The sequence below is a fragment of the Danio rerio genome, chromosome 20, assembly GCF_049306965.1.
Source record: "Danio rerio strain Tuebingen ecotype United States chromosome 20, GRCz12tu, whole genome shotgun sequence".
NCBI lineage: Eukaryota > Metazoa > Chordata > Actinopteri > Cypriniformes > Danionidae > Danio > Danio rerio.
In genome coordinates this window covers 33,411,960-33,431,300 of record NC_133195.1, presented here as the reverse complement: position 1 = coordinate 33,431,300, position 19,341 = coordinate 33,411,960, and the positions used below count along the sequence as shown (strand labels likewise).

The 19,341-nt window shown below is 37.3% G+C and overlaps 1 long non-coding RNA gene across 2 annotated transcripts; it reads right to left on the bottom strand.

Moving 5' to 3' along the window:
- Nucleotides 1-421: 421 nt before the first annotated feature.
- LOC141379297 (uncharacterized) lies at nucleotides 422-8,836 on the bottom strand. 2 transcript variants are annotated; one of them, XR_012395844.1, is made up of 13 exons: nucleotides 8,752-8,836; nucleotides 6,461-6,728; nucleotides 6,286-6,368; nucleotides 6,117-6,192; nucleotides 5,952-6,028; nucleotides 5,789-5,858; nucleotides 5,617-5,696; nucleotides 5,454-5,527; nucleotides 4,671-4,790; nucleotides 4,503-4,577; nucleotides 4,338-4,414; nucleotides 4,174-4,243; nucleotides 422-4,081 (listed from the first exon to the last, which is right to left on the bottom strand). It is a non-coding gene; the product is annotated as an uncharacterized lncRNA (long non-coding RNA). The 2 variants fall into 2 exon arrangements; XR_012395845.1 differs by lacking the exons at nucleotides 422-4,081; nucleotides 4,174-4,243; nucleotides 4,338-4,414; ... (5 more) ...; nucleotides 5,952-6,028; nucleotides 6,117-6,192 and adding an exon at nucleotides 7,123-7,171 and having other exon boundaries at nucleotides 6,262-6,368; nucleotides 6,461-7,015; nucleotides 8,752-8,831.
- Between the last annotated feature and the right edge of the window lie 10,505 nt (nucleotides 8,837-19,341).

Here is a 19,341-nt window from a genome sequence, read left to right as displayed (position 1 = left end):
AGGATGATAATATTAGTATTATTCATGTGTCATCACCACCAAATATACCCGGGCGACCCACCCACGTAAAGTCTATGTGTGGGAAGCACTGGTATGGTAGGACAGGGTTATGGATGAGGTCTTTCTCTCCAAGATGGCTGTCAAACTGATGCTGATTCAGGCTTTTGGATCGGATAAAATTAACAGTTTGCTATTGCGCCATCCAGTGGGCACAATTTGAACAGCAGTATATTTTATTGAAAAGTTGCAGCTTACAAAATCATCTTGCGTTTGTTTGCGGGCCTAATCCGGCCCGCGGGCCGTACGTTTGACACACCGGCTCTAGACTAACTTTTTGCCTAGGTGTACCTTTTTTTCTTAGGTGCACTATGCATTGCATAGTATACAATTTTATTAATTCATTCATTTTCTTTTTCGGCTTAGTCCCTTAATAAATCTGGGGTTGTCACAGCAGAATCAACCGCCAACTTATCCAGCATGTTTTTATGCAACGGATGCCCTTCCAGCCGCAATCCATCTCTGGGAAACAACCACACACACTCATTCCCACTCATATACTACGAACAATTAAGCCAATTCACCTGCCCCGCATGTCTTTGGACTGTGGGGAAAACCAGAGCACCCTGAGGAAACCCACACAAATGCAGGGAGAACATGCAAACTTCACACAGAAAAGCCAACTGACCCAGCCGAGGCTGGAACCAACGAACCAGCGACCTTCTTGCTGTGAGGTGACAGCACTACCTACTGCACCACTGCGTCGCCATTTACAATTTTATATTTATATTAAAGATAAATAAAGTTTACACCTACAAAAATATATTGTGGTATGCACTTGTTTAATAAAAATATTTGTATTTTTAACATTCGACATGCAATACAGTGCCATCAAAAAAAAAAACTAAACCGCATAATCTTACTCTTAAGTAAAATTATGTTTTATACTTGGCCTATGCCTAAATCCAAAAATGACTAAATAATTTATATATTTTTAAATTACACTAATTAGACTAAATAACTATATATTATGCTAAATAACTAAAATAGGCTATATAATCTTATTCTCCGATTAAAACAAAAGTGATTAAGCAATGCCGCACCACTGACAAGCCATAGGCAGAGAAACAAAGCACAGAAACCGCAGTGAGCACTATTTCCGAAGTTATGCCTTTCTTTTTTTAAATTAATTTGCTATGCATTAAATGTTAAATAAATGAAAAGGTATATAAGTGTATCTTGTGTGTATGTGTGTGTGACCGTGCGTGTGTGCGTGCATGTGTGTTTCCGCCAACTGTGTCTTTCATTACTGAAGCAGCTCTTTCAAAATCGAAAGTTACTTTATCTGACTGGCAATATTTTGGCTTTCAATCGAATGAAAAACCAATTTAGATGAGCCTATTGGCAAAATTTGCAGAAACTGTGTAAAGAAACGCTCTGCTTACTAATGTAACCCGAAAATGCTATTAGTGGATTGTATGGGGATTTCGTTTAGAAAGCCAATCGTCTGAAATGCGTGAAAAAAAGCTTAGCGCAAGCGCACCTGCATCATAGAGAGGCGCGGTCTTCCAACGTGATCCCTGGCCCTTACTTTTCCCACTTCAAAGAAGATTTACAGACTTAGATATATTTTTCGGGAGCCGCAAACGTCTAGATAATTTCTAGGAATTTAAATATGACAGTACGTTGGGAAAGCATGCAGTACCGAAGAGGAAGACACTGCAGAGGCCACCCGCTACCCAAATGGGGAGATATGATGGCGGAATATATAGACTAGCCCTAAGAAGGAGGAGTACGCATACAATAAGATGGTTAGTGGAGAGGGAAGACACGGGTCCGCCTGTGAGGGGGGACTGCACCGTGGCTGAATAAGTGTAGTCGGGATCACACATAGCGGGCACCTATACCCAAAACGCGGGCAGACCTACAACGTAATGGGCCAGCTAGTGACTCCTCCACTGAGTCAGTGCTGGGGGCCCAGAAGGAAACTGCATGGCTCACCTTAGCGGGGTACTTTACTGACAGAGTGAAAAAGCGCACATATGTTATGGAGAATGGTGCAGCAAGCATTTCAATACCTTAATTGAGTTGTTTCTTCAATCACCAAGGGTTACCTAATACTCTTGAGGAAAACGGCTCCACTTGCAGATTGTAAAACCGAGGCGCTGCGTGCATGCGCCCAAGAAGATGCGAAGCTCCGAGTGGAGTGCGCACGCACTCCTGGGGGTCACGGATGCCCTGACTCTGGAAAGCGAGGGAGATGGCATCTACCATCCAGTGGGCCAATAACTGTTTCGATACGGCACTTCCCTGCTGCCGACCACCATAACAGACGAAGAGATGCTCAGATGATCTAAAGCTCTGAGTGCGGTCCAGATAAATCCGCAAAGCGCGAACTGGACAAAGTAATGAAAGGGCTAGATCTGCCTCCTCCGTGGGCAGCAAATGCCTCCAGGTCCCTGACCCTCTTAATTGATGTCAACGCGACCAGCAGAGCTGTCTTCAGGGAGAAAAATCTTAAATATACTGAGTCGAGGTTCGAAGGGATCTGACGCAGGCTTGTGAGAACGAGGGCGAGATCCCAAGAGGGCATGACAGGAGGGCGGGATGGATTAATTCGCATAGCGCCTCTTAGGAACCGAATGATGAGGTTATGACTTCCCACGGTGCTGCCAGCCACCGCGTCATGATGAGCGGAGATGGCAGCCATGCAACCTTGAGTGTGGAGGGCAACCGCCTGCTCTTCAGCTTCTCTTGGAGTAAAGCACAACGCTGATCTGGCAATTTTGGGGGTCTTCTCTGCGAGAGACGCACCATTCAGTGAATAGACTCCACTTCAGGGCGTAGGCGCAATCGAGGAGGAGGCTCTCTAACCACCGCAGTCGGTAGGTTACCCAAGTCTTCCTCGCATCTAAGGACCAAACGTGTAAGTTCAAAAGATTGGGGCGAGGGTGCTAGATGGTGCCCTGTCCCTAAGAGAGTAGGTCCTCTCTCAAAGGGATCTGCCAGGGGAGGGCCGCAACTAGCAAGACCTGCTCCTTGTCCTCCCTGACCTTGCACAGTAACTGCATGAGCAGGCTCACTGGGGATATTGCATAATTGCGCATGCCCCAAAGCCAGCTGTGGGCTAGTGCATCTGTGCCGAGAGAGCCCTCGGTCAGAGAAAAAAACAACTAGCAATGAGCATTCTCGGGGGAACCTGTCCGTCCTGACCAGCATGTGCTGCTGCTCCAGCACTGAAAAAAAACGGTGGAGAGTGAGGAACACTGACAACAACTCTAGACGATTGATATGCCAATGCAACTGGGTTCCTTTCCAAAGGCCCGCAGCTGCATGCCTGCAACACACAGCCACCCAGCCCGTGCTGGAAGCATCTGCTGATACTACAACATGACTGGACGCCTGTCCTAGAGGTACTCCGGCCTGTAGAATTGAGGGGTCGTTCCAAGGGCTGAGGCTGCAGCGACATAGCACAGTAACAGACACTCGGTGTGTCCGCGTACCATGCGCGTCTGGGGACTCGATCGTTAAGCCAGTGCTGAAGTGGTCTCATATAAAGTAATGTGAGCGGCGTGACAGTGGCTGCGGATACCATATGCCCCAGGAGCCTCTAAAATAATTTCAGTGGGACCACTATTTTGCTGTTGAACTCTCTCAGACAGTTCAGCATTAGCTGAGCGCGCTCTCCGGAGAGGCGCGCTGTTGGGGTGACCGAGTCAAGAAAAGAAAATGTTACCTTAAAATCCCGAAATCTGGGTGTAGAGTGCTGGAAGAAAATATCAAGATACAGTGGCTGAGTAAATGATGGACCACCCACCACATCCCCACTCACTCAGCCAACAGAGAACCAAACATTTTACCTTTTAACCTCAAAATCTGTGCAAAAAGAAAAAAAAGACACAAAAAGAGACAAAACAACAACAACAACAAATAGAAACTACACAAACAAATGTTAAATATTATAAAAAAAACTGAGAAAATGTTACCTTACAATCCCGAAATCTGGGGAAAAAAGACAAAAAGACACAAAAAGACAAAAACACACAAAGAAAGACAAACAACAACAACAACAACAGGATAGAAACTACACAAAGAAAACATCAACCAGTAACATTGAGCTTGAGTATAAAGAAACAAATAAATATCAAACATCACACAAAAAACAGAAAATGTTACCTTATAATCCTGAAATCTAGGAAAAAGGACAAAAAAACACACAAAAAAGACAACAACAACAAGATAGAAACTACACAAAAGAAAACATTAGCCAGTAACATTGAGCTTGAGTATGAAGAAACAAACAAATTTGAGTTATTGCAAAAAAGAACAGAAAATTTTACCTTATAATCCTGAAATCTGAAAAAAAAGACAAAAACACAAAAAACAAAACAAAACAACAACAACAACAAGATAGAAACTACACAAAGAAAACATTAGCCAGTAACATTGAGCTTGAGTATAAAGAAACAAATACCAAACATCACACAAAAAACAGAAAATGTTACCTTATAATCCTGAAATCTAGGAAAAAGGACAAAAAAAAACACACAAAAAAGACGACAACAACAACAAGACAGAAACTACACAAAGAAAACATTAGCCAGTAACATTGAGCTTAAGTATGAAGAAACAAACAAATATGAGTTATTGCAAAAAAGAACAGAAAATTTTACCTTATAATCCCAAAATCTGAAAAAAAGACAAAAACACACACAAAAAAGACAAAACAACAACAACAACAACAACAACAGGATAGAAACTACACAAAGAAAACATCAACCAGTAACATTGAGCTTGAGTACAAAGAAACAAATAAATGTCAAACATCACACAAAAAACAGAAAATGTTACCTTATAATCCTGAAATCTAGGAAAAAGGACAAAAAAACCACACAAAAAAGACAACAACAACAACAAAGAGATAGAAACTACACAAAGAAAACCTTAACCGGTAACATTGAGCTTGACTATAAAGAAACAAAGAAATATCAAATATTATAAAAAATAATTGAGAAAATGTTACCTTATAATCTCGAAATCTGGATAAAAGACAAAAAGACACAAAAAAAAAACAACAACAACTACACAAAGAAAACAACAGCTAGGTAAACTGAGCTTGGGTGACTAAAAAACAAACAACAAATAACACAAAGAAAAACACAGAAAACGTTAATAATAACATTGCAAGCTCAATAACTTGATAAAGAGAGAAAAGGTTAAAAACTATATATAAAGTGCTTGAAGAAAATATCAAGATACAATGGCTGAGTAAATGATGGCCCACCCACCACATCCCCACTCACTCAGCCAACAGAGAACCAAACATTTTAACTTTTAACCTCAAAATCTGTGCAAAAAGAAAAAAAAGACACAAAAAGAGACAAAACAACAACAACAACAAATAGAAACTACACAAACAAATGTTAAATATTATAAAAAAACTGAGAAAATGTTACCTTACAATCCCGAAATCTGGGGAAAAAAGACAAAAAGACACAAAAAAGACACAACAACAACAACAGGATAGAAACTACACAAAGAAAACATCAACCAGTAACATTGAGCTTGAGTATAAAGAAACAAATATGAATTATTGCAAAAAAGAACAGAAAATTTTACCTTATAATCCCGAAATCTCGGAAAAAAGACAAAAACACACAAAGAAAGACACAACAACAACAACAACAACAGGATAGAAACTACACAAAGAAAACATCAACCAGTAACATTGAGCTTGAGTATAAAGAAACAAATAAATATCAAAAATCACACAAAAAACAGAAAATGTTACCTTATAATCCTGAAATCTAGGAAAAAGGACAAAAAAACACACAAAAAAGACAACAACAACAAGATAGAAACTACACAAAGAAAACATTAGCCAGTAACATTGAGCTTGAGTATGAAGAAACAAACAAATTTGAGTTATTGCAAAAAAGAACAGAAAATTTTACCTTATAATCCTGAAATCTGAAAAAAAAGACAAAAACACAAAAAACAAAACAAAACAACAACAACAACAAGATAGAAACTACACAAAGAAAACATTAGCCAGTAACATTGAGCTTGAGTATAAAGAAACAAATACCAAACATCACACAAAAAACAGAAAATGTTACCTTATAATCCTGAAATCTAGGAAAAAGGACAAAAAAAAAACACACAAAAAAGACGACAACAACAACAAGACAGAAACTACACAAAGAAAACATTAGCCAGTAACATTGAGCTTAAGTATGAAGAAACAAACAAATATGAGTTATTGCAAAAAAGAACAGAAAATTTTACCTTATAATCCCAAAATCTGAAAAAAAGACAAAAACACACACAAAAAAGACAAAACAACAACAACAACAACAACAGGATAGAAACTACACAAAGAAAACATCAACCAGTAACATTGAGCTTGAGTACAAAGAAACAAATAAATGTCAAACATCACACAAAAAACAGAAAATGTTACCTTATAATCCTGAAATCTAGGAAAAAGGACAAAAAAACACACAAAAAAGACAACAACAACAACAAAGAGATAGAAACTACACAAAGAAAACCTTAACCGGTAACATTGAGCTTGACTATAAAGAAACAAAGAAATATCAAATATTATAAAAAATAATTGAGAAAATGTTACCTTATAATCTCGAAATCTGGATAAATGACAAAAAGACACAAAAAAAAACAACAACTACACAAAGAAAACAACAGCTAGGTAAACTGAGCTTGGGTGACTAAAAAACAAACAACAAATAACACAAAGAAAAAAACAGAAAACGTTAATAATAACATTGCAACCTCAATAACTTCATAAAGAGAGAAAAGGTTAAAAACTATATATAAAGTGCTTGAAGAAAATATCAAGATACAATGGCTGAGTAAATGATGGCCCACCCACCACATCCCCACTAACTCAGCCAACACAGAGCCAAACATTTTACCTTTTAACCTCAAAATCTGTGCAAAAAGAAAAAAAAAAAGACACAAAAAGAGACAAAACAACAACAACAACAAATAGAAACTACACAAAGAAAACATTAAATAGTAACATTAAGCTTGAGTATAAAGAAACAAACAAACATCAACTATGGCAAAAAAAAAAAATAAAAGAAACAAACAAAATGTTACCTTATAATCCCGAAATCCCGGATAAAATGTTACCTTATAATCCCGAAATCTGGGAAAAAAAAGATAAAACGGCACAAAAAGACACAAAACAACCTACAAACTATATATAACATTGTTTTCTATCATATTTTGTATAGTGAGAGTCAAACAAATAACATTTTATGTAATTAAATATGATTCAAATTAAAAATATTATTATAATAATGTATTCTTATAATAATATCACATAATAAAATATTAATTATATTAAAATAAAAATATTAAAATTATTATAACTGCACAAATGTGTCCACCACCCCATATATATATATATTGTAAATTAATTTTAAGAAAACAAATCATTTAAAAATTAGAGATTGCATTAAGATAAAACATAGAAAATACGTTTTATGTGACCAAAAAAAGCTTCTAAATAAAAAAAATGAAATAAAAGTAAAAAGGGTGCATTTTAGTACTGCTGGGACCCAAAATGTCCCAAAACAGCATTAGAATGTGCTGGTTCTCTCAAGTTTTTTTTTTTCTTCACTCCCATCAGGTGAAGTTTTTTTTCCCTCTCCGCTGTGGCCACTGCCTCGCATGGTTCAGGATTGGTAGAGATACGCATCGATGAATTTGCTCTTCAGTGTTTGAACTCTCAGTAATGATTAAATCACACTGAACTGAGCTAAACTGAACTAAACTGAACTTAAAACACTAAAACCTGAACCACACTGTTCCAGTTACTATGACCATTTATGTGAAGCTGCTTTGACACAATCTACATTGTAAAAGCGCTGTACAAATAAAGCTGAATTGAATTGAAAACATTTCTGTGAGATTATGTTTTGTTGTTTTGTAGGGAAAATAACATTCATAATTAATCACATAATTACATTGAGTTGCATTGATTCATTTTGCAGCTCTAGTGGATTCTAGTTTACTTTATATCGACTGAACTGTAAATTAAAATTAAAGTAGAAAGGGTGCATTTTAGGACTTTTTAAAATATTTTTTAAGCCCCATGGCTGGATTTGCTTAAGACGCTCAAATCACTAAATCCGCCCCTGTACATCTCACAACAATTATGAACAAATAAAACAAAATAACAATACGAAAGTAATTTAGCTACAATCAAAGTAAAAACAGATAGATGCCAGGGGTAAAATAGATAAAAAGGTAAGATAATAATAAACATTCAAATCAAATGATATCTACAAAATGCTTACATAATGTTATTAACTTTTCTGTTTCTAACGTTAATGTTACGCAGTGTAGTATAATTTTGTTTAATCTCCTTTATGAAATGTTCACAATTTGGCTTATGAATATTCAAAATAGCTCGATAGACAATATAGGGACCATGTCACAAGTGCGAATATAAAGCCATCCTTACCTCAATGATAGGTACAGTATAGCTAACCTGTAACACGGTTATAAGGAAAAGGAGTGTGGAAAATAAAGATACATTATTAAGTCAAATACTAATGTCGCCTTACCGAATGTTACCATATAAGCAACAACAAAAGACCAAAAACCAACTAAACGCGGGAAGATAACGTCTATCTGAAACATTCAGCGTGGGTGAAAGCTTAGAAAACACATAAAATGCTAAACTAAAACAGAAATTAAGTGGAAATAAGCAAAACATACCTTCTCAACTTCTGAGGAAAGACGAGGATTGACTGAATTTGTCAAAGAAATGTCTGACTTTCTCCAACCGTTCCACTGTTGTCATGGCTCCGCATTCTAGATCAGTGATTCAATTCGTTCAACATTCCCGCGTGAAGCATTTAAATAATGCTGCGAGTGTTTTCATTCGGTTTATAAACAAGCAGTCATTTTTAAGTGACTAAACGTGTAACGTACATAAACATGCTTAATATATTAATTAAACACTAAAAGACACGTACACAGACACGTGCACAGTGCTCAGCATTTGAAGTGGACAGAAACAGCTGTTTAAAATTGTCATAGGACTTAGGGTGTTGCTAAATAGTTTTAGGACAACTTTGATAAAACGTTTATATCCAGTATAAATGTTGACTACATTATGTATATCATTTTTATAAATAAAAAAATACACAACATAGAAAACAAGTATATGAATATGAAATAAATGAAAAAAGAACACATTGGCCCTTTTCGCTCCACGTTTGACAACTTCTTTTCAATTAAAAAATATTTAATTAAATATAATAATAAATATAATATATAAGTATAAATATAAGTAAATAAGTATGTACGCATATAATGCTCAGGTTTTCCCAAAGACGTGGTAGGTGAATTGGGTAAGGCAAATTGTTCATGGTGTGTGTGTGAATGAGTATGGATGTTTTCCAGTGATGGGTTGCAGCTGGAAGGACATCTGCTGGTAAAAAAATATGCTTGATAAGTTGGTGGTTCATTCGGCTGTGGCGACCCCAGATTAATAAAGGGAATAAGCCGGAAAGAAAATGAATGAATGAGTATACCGTATAGAGTATTTAAATATAAGTATACAAGTTTAAGTTCATATGTCAGTACGAGATCTGTTAATTTAGTTCTTTATATTAAATTTTGTCATTTAATGGTTAACTGTTATATATCCCTAAATGTATTCATGTATTTTACTTTTAAAGATGCTGATGTTATGATTTTCACATTTAAAGATTTTATTTTTGTATAAGGACATAGGGCTGCATTTTAATGAAATGTAAATGCTTCTTTGTAATATATACAGTATGTTATATCAACCAGTTAGAGTGGAATGCATAAATAATCTGTAAAGTGTCAAAACTGCCATCATCAATAGGGGGCAACAGAGGACGCTTAATTTTAACATGTATCTAGGATTAAAGTAATCTGTTTAACTGCATCAGAACAGTTCAAACAAAATAAACGTGAAAATTCAATTAGTAACATTTATACATGCCTCATGTTGTTAAAAACTTGTGTAAGTTTTTGAAAGTTTTTTTTCAGTGGTCTCAAACTCAATTCCTGGAGGGCTGCAGATCTGCATGGTTTAGCTCTAACCAACTCCAACTCGCACTTGCTTAATAGTCTCTATTAAGCTGCGGTCACAGTAGAGTTTGAGCATGCAAAATACTGGCACTGCGAAAGGGGGCAGGATTAAACAAGATGATTAGACATTTAAAAAAGCGAGCGATTGCTCCATATTTTAAATTCCTCTACAGAGAGGTCATGTTTTGATCTTCGATTGGTCTCACGCAGTCAAGTGATGAGCTTGTGTTTCTGGTCTGATGCATTCTCGTGCGTATGCATGGAAGTCAATGTGGAGAAAAGTGCAGTGTGACTGCAGCTTCAGTCTTGAACACCTTGATTAGTTGGATCAGCTGTGTTTGATTAGGGTTGGAAAAAAATGTGCAGAGCTGTGGCCCTCCAGAAATTGAGTTTAAGACTCATGGTTTTGTTAAAAACAATATATTCTGAACAATTGTGTGTTTGGTGTTACATTCAACCAAAAAAAAAGTTGAATAATAATTTTTTGACCTGTATTTTACTAATAAACATTATAAACAGTTTTTATCTAGTTTGAGGACATCAGGAGCTGGCCAGTGGCACTTAAAATGTAGAAATGAGCTATAGGACATTGACAAAACAAAGAGAAGTACAACACTTGGTGTTCTATAAGTAATGGAGAAGTTCACACCGGCAGCAGCTATTTTTATTCAACCAGCTAGTGGAAAATGTCAGTTTTAAATATATTGAAACAACCAGTGTGCTTTTAACAATTATCTAATTTAATATGTCTCTCATAACAGTTTATGAGGGAAATGGATTTTGTAGAAGATTGTAATGCAAGAGTGTGTCCGGTCAAAAAGCCATGCAAAGACTAAAGCATATAAAGTGAAAAGTGTTTGTAGATTAGACATCTAGTAGTTCCAATAACATGATCAAAACCCTCTTAGAATAAAGAAGAATATTAATTGTTTCATGATCATATTTTTTTCATCACAGACATAAAAAGGTGGGTAAGACTCTTTTACCCTTCATTATTTCTAACTGTGTTGTATTTGTCTTATTTATTTAGATAGGACATGTTCATATCTCAGGTACACCGGGTAATATTCTATGTACAACAGGTAAACAGTAAAAAAATAAACAAGATTCTGCATTAGTACAACATACAGTGCACATCATTTAAAATTTTCAGAAATATACAGAAGAGGTTAACACATCATATACAAGAAAAGATCTCACTGATATCATCTGTAAATAGTTCATGCGATCTTCACTTTTCCTTGTTGGTCCGTTACTCGTGTGTTTCCTTCAAATTCATGCCTCCAATAAAAGAAGCCATCATTTACTTACTTTCATACTCATTCATTCATTTTCCTTCGGCTTAGTCCCTGATTTACTAGGGGTCTCCACATGAACCACCAAATGTTCTGGCATGTTTTACGCAGAGGATTCCTTTCCAGCCACAACCCAGTACTGGGGAATAACTCTCATATTATTTCAATCAAAACATTTTACCTCATACGAATGTGACGCAACATGAAGGTGAGTAAATGATGACTGAGCCGATGTTATTCAGTCACTTAATAGTCATCCAATCACATGGTAAACGAGTTACACTGAGCTTGGGCGACAAGAAACAAACAACAAATAACACAAAGAAAAACACAGAAAATGTTCATAATAACATTGTAAACTTAATAACTTGATAAAGAGGCAAAAAGTGAAAAACTATATATAAAGTGCTTGAAGAAAATATCAAGATACAATGGCTGAGTAAATGATGGCCCACCCACCACATCCCCACTCACTCAGCCAACAGAGGACCAAACATTTTACCTCATAATCCCGAAATCTGGGTAAAAAGACAAAAATACACAAAAAGAGACAAAACAACAACAACATATAAACCACGCAAAGAAAAAATTAACCAGTAACATTGAGCTTGAATGTAAAGAAACAAACAAATATCAAATATTATAAAACAGAACAGAGAAAATGTTACCTTAAAATCCCGAAATCTGGATTAAAAGACACAAAAAAAGACAAAACAACAACAACAACATATATAAACTACACATAGAAAACAACAACTAGTTACACTAAGCTTGGGCGACAAGCAGGGCTCTGAACCGGTTCAAGAAAAAGGACACGAAAAACGGAAACAAATGACAATTTACAGAAACAAAGACAAAAAAATGAAAAAACTAACTTTAATCGTTCTGAACAGAAACGTTTACAGTTAAATGGTTAACAGCGTTATTTTATCATTCTCTTTATTATGTGAATTTGGGAGACAAAAAGCATTAATTTAAATCATGTGTACAAATGGGACAGAGACTCATACATGGTGAAACGGCCGCGAAGGAGACGTCATAAGCCAGAGTCGTTTCCGATGCGACGAGTTTGTCTTAAAGGTTACAGAGAACCTGCTCTTTCATGTACAAAGGTATGTTTCAGTTTAAGTTAGTGTTACAGAAACTTGTATTTATACTAAATAAATTATTGATTGTCGATTGTTTTTGATTGGTCTCCATGAATAAAATCCTTTTGTTAATATTTCTACTATGACAAATCATCTGATGTTGGAATGACATTTACAGTATCATCAAAGCATTTTAGATATGTATAAAGTATGTAATATATTAACGTTATTAAATTACTAAAATGTACAGCAAATAAGAAATAAAGAACAAAAAATGAATAAAAAAAGACATTATTGATAAAATTATAATAATTACTAGAATAAAAATTGTAGAATATTTAAATAAAGCAAATTAGTTGATTAGCCATTTCTAATGGTGTACTAATATTTTGCAGCCATTATAGATGTAATATTGTTCCCTCAGAGTATAAAGTTTATCTGTGTCATTTATTAAACAATTAATAATTTAATGTTTTTCTCACGGCTGTAAGTGCACAGTCAGCTGCAAAATGGTAATGCAAAAACGCATACAAATAACGGCAACTTTAGAAAGCAAAAACCTAAATCGTGAATATTTTAGAAGATTCAGAAACTACAGTCGGATGCATTTTGGCAGAAAAGGCGTGTCTCTGTGGGTCTACAGAGCATGTGAGAGTTCCTGTGTGAGTGACAGATAACGCACACACAGAATCAACAGTAGGAAACGTGCAGAGTGGAAGATTTTCCACTGGTTAATCAATCGCAAATGTTTATTTTTCTTAGACGTATACAAAAAAAGTGTAAAAGGATGATAATATTAGTATTATTCATGTGTCATCACCACCAAATATACCCGGGCGACCCACCCACGTAAAGTCTATGTGTGGGAAGCACTGGTATGGTAGGACAGGGTTATGGATGAGGTCTTTCTCTCCAAGATGGCTGTCAAACTGATGCTGATTCAGGCTTTTGGATCGGATAAAATTAACAGTTTGCTATTGCGCCATCCAGTGGGCACAATTTGAACAGCAGTATATTTTATTGAAAAGTTGCAGCTTACAAAATCATCTTGCGTTTGTTTGCGGGCCTAATCCGGCCCGCGGGCCGTACGTTTGACACACCGGCTCTAGACTAACTTTTTGCCTAGGTGTACCTTTTTTTCTTAGGTGCACTATGCATTGCATAGTATACAATTTTATTAATTCATTCATTTTCTTTTTCGGCTTAGTCCCTTAATAAATCTGGGGTTGTCACAGCAGAATCAACCGCCAACTTATCCAGCATGTTTTTATGCAACGGATGCCCTTCCAGCCGCAATCCATCTCTGGGAAACAACCACACACACTCATTCCCACTCATATACTACGAACAATTAAGCCAATTCACCTGCCCCGCATGTCTTTGGACTGTGGGGAAAACCAGAGCACCCTGAGGAAACCCACACAAATGCAGGGAGAACATGCAAACTTCACACAGAAAAGCCAACTGACCCAGCCGAGGCTGGAACCAACGAACCAGCGACCTTCTTGCTGTGAGGTGACAGCACTACCTACTGCACCACTGCGTCGCCATTTACAATTTTATATTTATATTAAAGATAAATAAAGTTTACACCTACAAAAATATATTGTGGTATGCACTTGTTTAATAAAAATATTTGTATTTTTAACATTCGACATGCAATACAGTGCCATCAAAAAAAAAAACTAAACCGCATAATCTTACTCTTAAGTAAAATTATGTTTTATACTTGGCCTATGCCTAAATCCAAAAATGACTAAATAATTTATATATTTTTAAATTACACTAATTAGACTAAATAACTATATATTATGCTAAATAACTAAAATAGGCTATATAATCTTATTCTCCGATTAAAACAAAAGTGATTAAGCAATGCCGCACCACTGACAAGCCATAGGCAGAGAAACAAAGCACAGAAACCGCAGTGAGCACTATTTCCGAAGTTATGCCTTTCTTTTTTTAAATTAATTTGCTATGCATTAAATGTTAAATAAATGAAAAGGTATATAAGTGTATCTTGTGTGTATGTGTGTGTGACCGTGCGTGTGTGCGTGCATGTGTGTTTCCGCCAACTGTGTCTTTCATTACTGAAGCAGCTCTTTCAAAATCGAAAGTTACTTTATCTGACTGGCAATATTTTGGCTTTCAATCGAATGAAAAACCAATTTAGATGAGCCTATTGGCAAAATTTGCAGAAACTGTGTAAAGAAACGCTCTGCTTACTAATGTAACCCGAAAATGCTATTAGTGGATTGTATGGGGATTTCGTTTAGAAAGCCAATCGTCTGAAATGCGTGAAAAAAAGCTTAGCGCAAGCGCACCTGCATCATAGAGAGGCGCGGTCTTCCAACGTGATCCCTGGCCCTTACTTTTCCCACTTCAAAGAAGATTTACAGACTTAGATATATTTTTCGGGAGCCGCAAACGTCTAGATAATTTCTAGGAATTTAAATATGACAGTACGTTGGGAAAGCATGCAGTACCGAAGAGGAAGACACTGCAGAGGCCACCCGCTACCCAAATGGGGAGATATGATGGCGGAATATATAGACTAGCCCTAAGAAGGAGGAGTACGCATACAATAAGATGGTTAGTGGAGAGGGAAGACACGGGTCCGCCTGTGAGGGGGGACTGCACCGTGGCTGAATAAGTGTAGTCGGGATCACACATAGCGGGCACCTATACCCAAAACGCGGGCAGACCTACAACGTAATGGGCCAGCTAGTGACTCCTCCACTGAGTCAGTGCTGGGGGCCCAGAAGGAAACTGCATGGCTCACCTTAGCGGGGTACTTTACTGACAGAGTGAAAAAGCGCACATATGTTATGGAGAATGGTGCAGCAAGCATTTCAATACCTTAATTGAGTTGTTTCTTCAATCACCAAGGGTTACCTAATACTCTTGAGGAAAACGGCTCCACTTGCAGATTGTAAAACCGAGGCGCTGCGTGCATGCGCCCAAGAAGATGCGAAGCTCCGAGTGGAGTGCGCACGCACTCCTGGGGGTCACGGATGCCCTGACTCTGGAAAGCGAGGGAGATGGCATCTACCATCCAGTGGGCCAATAACTGTTTCGATACGGCACTTCCCTGCTGCCGACCACCATAACAGACGAAGAGATGCTCAGATGATCTAAAGCTCTGAGTGCGGTCCAGATAAATCCGCAAAGCGCGAACTGGACAAAGTAATGAAAGGGCTAGATCTGCCTCCTCCGTGGGCAGCAAATGCCTCCAGGTCCCTGACCCTCTTAATTGATGTCAACGCGACCAGCAGAGCTGTCTTCAGGGAGAAAAATCTTAAATATACTGAGTCGAGGTTCGAAGGGATCTGACGCAGGCTTGTGAGAACGAGGGCGAGATCCCAAGAGGGCATGACAGGAGGGCGGGATGGATTAATTCGCATAGCGCCTCTTAGGAACCGAATGATGAGGTTATGACTTCCCACGGTGCTGCCAGCCACCGCGTCATGATGAGCGGAGATGGCAGCCATGCAACCTTGAGTGTGGAGGGCAACCGCCTGCTCTTCAGCTTCTCTTGGAGTAAAGCACAACGCTGATCTGGCAATTTTGGGGGTCTTCTCTGCGAGAGACGCACCATTCAGTGAATAGACTCCACTTCAGGGCGTAGGCGCAATCGAGGAGGAGGCTCTCTAACCACCGCAGTCGGTAGGTTACCCAAGTCTTCCTCGCATCTAAGGACCAAACGTGTAAGTTCAAAAGATTGGGGCGAGGGTGCTAGATGGTGCCCTGTCCCTAAGAGAGTAGGTCCTCTCTCAAAGGGATCTGCCAGGGGAGGGCCGCAACTAGCAAGACCTGCTCCTTGTCCTCCCTGACCTTGCACAGTAACTGCATGAGCAGGCTCACTGGGGATATTGCATAATTGCGCATGCCCCAAAGCCAGCTGTGGGCTAGTGCATCTGTGCCGAGAGAGCCCTCGGTCAGAGAAAAAAACAACTAGCAATGAGCATTCTCGGGGGAACCTGTCCGTCCTGACCAGCATGTGCTGCTGCTCCAGCACTGAAAAAAAACGGTGGAGAGTGAGGAACACTGACAACAACTCTAGACGATTGATATGCCAATGCAACTGGGTTCCTTTCCAAAGGCCCGCAGCTGCATGCCTGCAACACACAGCCACCCAGCCCGTGCTGGAAGCATCTGCTGATACTACAACATGACTGGACGCCTGTCCTAGAGGTACTCCGGCCTGTAGAATTGAGGGGTCGTTCCAAGGGCTGAGGCTGCAGCGACATAGCACAGTAACAGACACTCGGTGTGTCCGCGTACCATGCGCGTCTGGGGACTCGATCGTTAAGCCAGTGCTGAAGTGGTCTCATATAAAGTAATGTGAGCGGCGTGACAGTGGCTGCGGATACCATATGCCCCAGGAGCCTCTAAAATAATTTCAGTGGGACCACTATTTTGCTGTTGAACTCTCTCAGACAGTTCAGCATTAGCTGAGCGCGCTCTCCGGAGAGGCGCGCTGTTGGGGTGACCGAGTCAAGAAAAGAAAATGTTACCTTAAAATCCCGAAATCTGGGTGTAGAGTGCTGGAAGAAAATATCAAGATACAGTGGCTGAGTAAATGATGGACCACCCACCACATCCCCACTCACTCAGCCAACAGAGAACCAAACAGTTTACCTTTTAACCTCAAAATCTGTGCAAAAAGAGAAAAAGACACAAAAAGAGACAAACAAAAACAACAACAACAACGAGATAGAAACTATGCAGAGAAAACATTAACCAGTAACATTAAGCTTAAGTATAAAGAAACAAACAAATATCAAACATTATAAAAAAAAGAATCAAGAAAAATTTACCTTATAATCCCGAAATCTGGATAAAAAGACAAAAAGACACAAAAAGACAAAACAACAACAACAACAACAACAACGAGAAAGAAACTACACAAAAAAAAAACATTAACCGGTAACATTGAGCTTGAGTATAAACAAACAAACAAACAAATATCAAATATTATAAAAAAGAATCAAGAAAATGTTACCTTATAACCCCGAAATCTGGGTATAAAGTGCTTGAAGAAAATATCAAGATACAATGGCTGAGTAAATGATGTCCCACCCACCACATCCCCACTCACTCAGCCAACACAAAACCAAACATTTTACCGTTTAACCTCAAAACCCTTGCAAAAAGAGAAAAAGACACAAAAACAGACAAAACAACAACAACAACAACAACAACGAGATAGAAACTATGCAAAGAAAACATTAACCAGTAACATTAAGCTTGAGTAATAAGAAACAAACAAATATCAAATATTATAAAAAAGAATCGAGAAAATGTTACCTTATAATCCCGAAATCTGGATAAAAAGACAAAAAGACACAAAAAAAGACAAAACAACAACAACAACGAGATAAAAACTACACAAAAAAAAAAACATTAACCTGGGGTCCGTTCTTTGTACCTTGCTTAAATGATCTAAGATGATTTGACAGATCCTGGATCTTTTAATCTTGATAACTGATCTCTCGCTAATTTGGTTCTTCAAAAATGTTCGCGAATCAGATTAGAATGTCTGGAAGAACTGATGTGAGATCGCTGCGTGTGTTGTGAAGGACAGATCTATCGATCCTCGAAATCATGAACAGCAAAGCAACGATTATCTGACGGCAGAGCAGCGTAATGACATCATCTGATTAATATTCAATTATCCATGTGAGCAAAATTACATCAAATTAGCAGTAAACGGTTTGTTAAATATATGACATGCAATAACTCCACATTTGTTGTGAGCTACAAGCTTTACACTTTCATGTGTCAAGAGTATTCATTATGTATTTCAATGCTTATCAATGTATTTAGTTCTACATTTAGAAAAGATTTTCTTTATTATAGTAGCCATTTTTTTAATTGGTGTAACTGGATGTTTACAAAAGCATTTTGATATTTATATAGGCATCTGCAACTTTTGTGAAGCATAATCACTGGCATATTAACTGTCAAAACATGTTTATGACTGCATTAATGTATTGTTTCTTTTTTTAAAAAGTCACATATTGTGCATTTCTATCATACACAAATTGTACTAAAGCGATCTAAAAAGTTCATATCAATAAGTTTTCTCTTTGCACCACCAGGTGGCGGTCTTTGTACTTTCATTTCGAGGGTGCAGATTGCATAAGTTTTATTAATATAGATAACTTTATTTATTTTATTCATAACTGTAACTTTATATATATATATATATATATATATATATATATATATATATATATATATATATATATATATATATATATAGTTAAAAAATATTTACTATTTTCCCAAGTGTATATAACTACTACTGTAAGAAAATATCAGAATTCGGTACATACTTTCTCTATTATCTTTGCTTGAACTGACCCAATCTAATCCTGTTTATATAAATTGAACCTGCTTCCGATCAGGTTTGAGCTAGCAGAACTGTTGCTATGACAACAACTCTCGGATCAGCTTTGAAGAATGAAACGATGCTGGATTGTGTCAAATCGTCAATAACCAAATCCAGCTAACCAAGTAATCCATACGAAGAACGAACCCCAGTAACATTAAGCTTGAGTAATAAGAAACAAACAAATATCAAATATTATAAAAAATAATCGAGAAAAAGTTACCTTATAATCCTGAAATCTGGATAAAAAGACAAAAAGACAAAAAAAGACATAAAAAACAACAATGACGAGATAGAAACTACACAAAAAAACATTAACCAGTAACATTGAGCTTGAGTATAAACAAACAAACAAATATCAAATATTATAAAAAAGAATCAATAAAATGTTACCTTATAATCCCGAAATCTGGATAAAAAGACAAAAAGACAAAAAAAGACATAAAAAACAACAATGACG